The following is a 7,308-nucleotide window of genomic DNA, read 5'->3' as shown; positions in this document are numbered from 1 at the left end:
AGTGACACTCCTTACTAGTTATCAAAGTGTACCCATATGCTTGTATAGATTTATAAGTAAATTTATTGTGAAGGATGGTGAATAATGGAAGTATAAAAAATGGCGTATTTGGTGCATGAGGTTTTCACATGTGTAAGGTTTGAGGAGATGAAAACTATGCAACCTTATCTCGAGGATGTCAAGAGGCTGTTTTGACCGCTTGATTATCAGGTCGCAACATTCATATCTTTACTATTAGATTAAGCGTGTCACTTTAACAAAAAAAAAAAAAACTTAATATTTCCCTGAAAAAACAAAAAGGAATAACTCATAGAATGGTTTTCTTGAAGTATGAATTAGAACTTGTTTTAGCGTGAAAGTTTTTCGTCATCCAATGATTTCTTATGTAGTGATTGAACTCATGGAGCAATAAGTGTTATCATTGACTGTTGCTTGCTATTGTTGAAGGTCTAAAAGATTCTTTCATGATTGAATCAACGGCAAAAATCAGGTTCTACTTGAATTCAAGGATTTTCGTTCAGTCCTTCATGTGAATTAATCGAGGATTGAGAGTAAAAGCACTACCTTATGAAAAGGATTCGATCACCAAGCGATAAGACTGATTAAAATACTTTATGCTTATTTAAAATTTTAAATTGCTGAAAGATTGAGTCAAAAAAAAACAAGGAAAACCAGAAGAATCAAGTAATTGGCATTGAAAGATAAGAGCTAGCTAGTCATCGATTTTGATGTAAATCCTTCATGGCTTCATGTACTCCCTTACTTTGCAATTAAATTTTTTTTTTTCTAATGACAGTTATCGAGGCCTTTGGCCTTGATTAGTCTCGCGAATTCATACTGGCCCATAACCGCATGAACCAAATCATACCGGGGTTGAATGAAAACCATTCAACTTTCACTAAAAGTAGTGAAAAATACTAAACACCTCCGTTCCCATATGAGTGGCCAAGGTGTGCCTAATGAGAGTTGAACTTAGGATGTCCGAGTTTACTGTTCCTACCGATTGATTAATCTCTTATAAACTATGTAAGAAGAAAAGCTGAAAAGATGTGTGACCAATTGACCATTAATGGAGAAAGAATCTGTTGTGAATGATCTTTTCATCACTCCCCCAAGCATGGGCCGCCATAGAAAAGTTGATCTCACAATGCTTGTTGGGCCAGGCTTGCAAGTTGGTAACTTTAGGAGAGTGGGTTTATAGGGCTATACCACGTGGTTGAACATGCTATCTTGAGCATTCATGAGAAGCCACGTGTCAAACTCAATCAGAGAAGATGCTTAACATCATTGGCAACCCAAATCCCATAGAGATTTAATTAAGGCCTTCTAATGCATTCTGAAAAAAGGGTAAAGCTATAGGAATCAAATGAAGGGTTGGGGGGATGCAGACCCTCATTGACCTCATCCCCATCTCCCAAAATGGAAAGTGATATCCAAAGCTAAAAGAAAAAGCTTAACACCAATAAGGGAAGCATTTTTTCGCCTGCTTTAAACCCACCATTTATCATCATTGGTCCATGACTATATAACAGATTAAAATGATTAATGACAACCAATCCTTATTGTGGCTTATTTGATTGGATTTAAAATGTTTCAACTTAAGGCTTAAATAAAAATAAAATTGAAAATCAAATTACTTGGATCTTGATAGAGAAGTATGATATTATGTAAAATATTGATATTTTCTCTCAAGTCATTGGCCGTTTCTCAAGAGGTGGGAGACTGTGAGTCATTCATGTGTAGAGAAATGGTGTAAGTATAGCAAAGAAAAGAGAAAAGGTAGAGAAATGGTGTAAGGATGGATCTTATCCCCTTGCACACTATGCTATAATATCATTAGCTTAGCATTCTCAAATGATAGCAATGCATTATATAGGAAGCATGCATCTTCATAGTAATTTCTTATCATTATATTCTTATCCTTTAATTTTGTTTAATTGTCTTACTAAAAAAAAAATGTTTATTTGCATTTCATGCCCATTGGTATCACTTCTTTCTAATCATTATATATAGAAAAGAGGGATGAGGTCCCGCTAACAAAACACTTTATCTTGTGATGGGAATGAACATTTCGATGGTTCTTGGTGTAATATAATTAGTAAAATGAAGCATATATATACTTAAAACCACTTTTGAGTTATTGCAAATCTTCGTGTGGGCAATAGGCATATGTTGCCAAGTGTCTGTCCATCTCTCATTGGTTGATTGTTTAATACTTTTAAACAAATTAAAAGAGACGAAAGTTTTTTGTCACAAGTTTAAGAGATAATCTTTTCATCTACCGTGATTTGACCCTATGATTGAATTCTCGAGACAGTGAGTCTTATCATTAACGTTTGCCCTTATTGTCAAAGGTCTGAAACACCTTTCCTCAATTGAGTTAGAAAGTCAGATGCTAAGATTGAAGAGATTCTCATCCTCTTGATATCTTCAACGTCACCATCCATATTGAAAGTTAATAGTCTTTCTAGTAGTTTTTTTTTTTTTTTTTTTGGCAGAAATAGTCTTTCAAGTAATTGAAGGAAGTTGTTTGTGTGAATCTACTTGTCCCATTAATTTGGGGCCACTGTTTGATACTTTGATTAAGAATTGTTCTAGAAGAGTACATATGACACTCCAAGAATTAAGTTACTATACTAATAACCAGCTTGAGGATGAAAATTTCATCCACTGTTCTAGAACACTATATATGACACTCCAAGAGTAGTTGAGGATGAAATTATTTTCATCCTTCCAGTTATGTCTTAGAAGCAACCCATGGCAGACAGAGTTGGACAAATTAAACTTCTAATTAGTTCTTGGGCTTGTCTTGTCTAACCTAACTTCCAAAGTACTCTTGCCATCATTCCAATGGGAGGATGGAAGTTTCATCCTCCCACTTCCGTCCTCCCATGGGTCCCTCCATTATTCTGTGGTTCTGTATACTGACCACATGGAGCCAACACTGCAACTCAAGTTCTGTAACCCATTTTAGATAAGATCAAGATCAACCATCTCTCTCTCTCTCTCTCTCTCTCTCTCTCTCTCATGTTCGATCTGTGGTAAGTTATTGAATTGAATTGAAGTAGAGAGAGAGAGAGAGAGAGAGAGAGAGAGAGAGAGAGAGAGAGAGAGAGTAGCAGAACATGGCAAGAGGCAGGATAGGGAGGGTGAAGTGAACGAGGGATAAGGGAGGCAGAGAGGGATTGGAAGATTAAAAATTTAGAATTACAAGACGCATTGGTAAAAGGAATGAGTAAATGAGGCTGGTTGGTGCTGCATCTTGAGAGGGAGAGCAAATGATAATCTTCTTTTTCTAATGGTTCTTTTGGCAATATTAAACTATTAAGAGTAAGCACCAATAGGAGAATAACCCATATTTATTCCATATATACGTAAATAAGATACCACCACCTGGTCCACCACCAACACCCTTCCCAGCTTATATAAACTCCAAGACACTCACTTGTTCATCAGAAAACCACACTAAGCTCTCTAGCTCATTCATATATGGTTAGTTAGAGCTGGTGAAGAGGAAGAAGACGATCCAAGGGCTTTAGCTCTCTCTCTCTCTGAGCAAAGGTGATGGTTTCTTTTCCTAAACCTGGTTTACTAAGGGAGGTGACAGAAGAGAGTGAGCACACATGGTTTTTCTGGCATGAAGGTTCATGCTGGAAGCTCTGCGTGCTCACTCTCTGCCTGTCACACGACCATCAACTAGGTTTTCTATTTTATTTTCTCCCTTTATCTTGGTTTTTACCTCTTGCATGATAGCCTTTATTCTTAAAATCGAATCAGAGAGGGAGAGAGAGATTGGCTGGTTGATATATATAGAGAAACACATTATATTCCATTTTTGTGATCTATTGCTTCATATCATGGATTGTCTTTAACAGATCGACATAGTAGAGAACTTTTGTCTGAGATTAGTTGGTTGGTTGGTTATATATGTAAAAGAGAAACACATTATATTTCATTTTCGTGATCTATTGCTTGAGGCCACAGATTCCCTTTGACTGATTGGCATAGTATATGGCAATACAAATGTTATCATATGCCGTTTATTATGATATCATCATTCTCGGATCCAATGTTAAGTGATTATTTAGGCAATATCTCCTTGATTAACTTATAATTGAGTCATCATCATCATGTGTTAGTTGTCAACTTTCTCTTCTAGTTTTAATCTTGAATAGATGATTTATTTATTTATTATTATTATTATTATTATTTTTAAGTGTGAGAATATAATAGGTTGGTAGTCTTGTCCTGACTTGAAGACATGTGATATAGATGGGAATAGAGAGAGAGAGAGGGAGAGAGAGAGAGAGAGAGAGAGAGAGAGAGAGAGAGAGAGAGAGAGAGAGCCAGACACCAATTCAGAAAGAGTATTTCTTCTCCATGGTTGAGGTGATGGCTGATGCCCATCATCTCAATCTGTTGAACCAAAAAATAGATTTCAGTTGAATATTTCAGCTCTCTTGAACAATTTTTTTTTTTAAGGTGAATAGATAATATATTAAAGCAAAGAAAGATAACAAATCACAAGCCGCAAAAGGCAATCACAGGGGAAGGCCCTTATCAAAAAGAGCCTAAGAATAAACAATATAAAAGGGTATGCATAAAAAACTGGGGTTGGGAAAGGGACAAAGACATCCAACAAAAAAGGGGGCAAAACCAAAACCACAGGTGAGGGAAGAAACAAAGAACAAAGGGGTAGAAATTAGACGGAGATCCCAAGAGAGGGTAAGATGATTGCTTTTACTAGAATCAGAGTCATTATATACTTGTGAAATATTTTATTTTTAATCTCAAAAGTGTTGTTGTCATAGATTTTCTCAATGTTAGGGGTACGTTGTTCTGTATTCCGTCGATTGCAAATTTGGCCTCAATGAATTTGTGGGTCCATGAGAGGTTTCGGGGCCCATAGCCCCCAAAGAATTTTTTTTTCTAAGGCTACATGGGTATTTCAATAAATTTTTTGTGTAGGGTTTGTTATATATTTGTAGCGAGAATTCTTTCTTTGTAATCAATCTGAAAGAGGAGTGGATGAACATTGTAATTCTATTTTCCTTTGATAATGAAGTATGTCTCATTTCACCATAGAAGTAGGCTATCTTATAGAACAAAGTAAATCTTAGTTTGTGATTGTGTGATTGTTTAGTTTCTACACTCAATAAAATGCAAAGCAGAAGTCCATTTCCTTTTGTTTCTTTCCCACTAGACTAAATCCCCACTACTACTATAGCCCTCAAGCAAATACTTGAATCATGCTCTTATTTGATGCGAATCAATTGACAATTTGAGATGAATGATGCTATTATTTGAATTTATAACAACATGGCATCACCAATGGGTCAATGCCTGATTTCCTAGAATATCTAGGCATCTAGCAATTTTTTGATGAATCTTGCATCATGAATGGTAGCTTGAATCAATTCAAAATATGGATCATATTAAATTCAGATTAAGTTTCCTTCACCCGTAGAGAAAGAAGAATTCTCTTTATTATATACCAATGTATAATCATACAGAAAAAAAGGGTGAATCTAAGCACAATGATAAAGTTACTCGATTGCAATCAAGTGATAGTAGTTGGTTGAAATCAAGAAATTTGACTTTGTAATTAGGATTGAAGGGATATGTACAAAGTTAATTTATTTTATTATAGTTAAAAAGGAAATAATGGGAATAAGCCTGATGGAGAGTACGTATATATGATTGTAACTTGTGCCATACCCATAATGGAGAGTACATATGGTTGGAACTTGTGCCATGCCTCTTTTAACAGAATCTGATCTTGTTGGACTTATTGGGTAAGGTTTGTAATTCGCTCAGTCATGTATGACCAACCAATCTGCACAAACACGACACCAACGGATTCCATTGGTATTCCCACCCCCTACTTTGGTTACAAGTAAGTGTATACCATATTTGCACCCCCCCCCCCAAAAATTGTATACCGTACAATGCTTTGTAAGTAGGGGTGTCAACGGTCCGGGTCGGTGCGGTTTCGGTCCGGTTCCACCGGTTTCGGTGTGAGTTTGGAAGTGACCGAAACCGACCCAATAAGGATTTATCGGTTTCGGTCCGGTGTCGGTTTCGGTGCGGTTTGGGTTCGGGTTGGTACCGGTTTGGATTTATTAGGTTCATTTCGGTTTGGATCGGTTTTTTAAACCGGTATGGAGCCATTAGGAAACAACCAAATGATGAATTGTTGAACTTCGATTTCTTAAATCGATTTGTAACCGGGTTGGTTTTGATTTTTGGTCTAGTTTGAATTCGATTTTCCATACAAATGTATACAAAACTATTCAAATTTTAATTTTTTTAATGAATTTTGGAGTGTTTCGGTTTCTTACCGGTTTGGTTTCGGTTTCGGTCTGGGTTTTGAGCCGGTTTCGGTTTGGTTTCGGGTTCATCCGGTTTTCGGTGCGGTTCGGTTTGGTTTTGGGGTTACAATACTTGAAACCGAACCGAACCAATAAGGCTTCGGTTCAGTTCGGTCCGGGTTGTTATCGGTTCGGTCCGGCCGGTTTTACCGGTTCGGTTTAGGAATTGACACCCCTATTTGTAAGAAAGCCAATACTCAATTAATCCCAATTTTACTTATCAAAATGCAGACAAGAAAATTTGTTTATTTATTTATTTATTTATTATTATTATTATTATTATTTAAAAGAGAATTAAAATTAAATTAAGTAGAGTAATTAGACATAACAAAACATATGAACCTAGAGGGAGACGATTGTTAGAGGCGGCAATCGCCCATTGTTTGACAAACATTACTCTCTCATCGATTGGCCTAAACTTAAAGCACACCGGGGTCCTGTAGTTATATACATGTAGTAATAACTGAAAAGTACTTCTAGGCCATAAACTAAGGGTTGATGATTGGATTAGAGTTTTCAAAGCGACGTCATCGCTCCAAATTTCATCAATACTCCATCTAGATTAGAGTTTCCAAAGCGACGTCATCGCTTCAAACTTCATCAATACTCCATCTAGCTTGCTTAGCGTGATTTATCCCATGAAGAAAAGCCCGTGCACTCTCTTCATTTTGGTTTCCTGTGGACACATAGTTAGACATAAGTGAGATATACTCATTGTGGTGTAACCAGTGTTAGCAATTCAGCCTAATAATTCGCGAATTATTCGGCCGAACCGAATTTTATCAAAAATTCGGACCGAATCCGAATTAAAAATAAAATTCTTTAAAATTCGCGATTTTTTCAAAAGTTAATATAAGTCGCGAATAATTCGGACCGAATCCGAATTAAACCGAATTATTCGGTCCATTTAAACATTATTTAAAAAAAAAAAAAAAAA

Source organism: Macadamia integrifolia, chromosome 7, assembly GCF_013358625.1.
Source record: "Macadamia integrifolia cultivar HAES 741 chromosome 7, SCU_Mint_v3, whole genome shotgun sequence".
In the NCBI taxonomy this organism is placed as follows: Eukaryota; Viridiplantae; Streptophyta; class Magnoliopsida; order Proteales; family Proteaceae; genus Macadamia; species Macadamia integrifolia.
The sequence above is the reverse complement of the archived record's forward strand: the minus strand, read 5'-3'. Positions refer to the sequence as shown.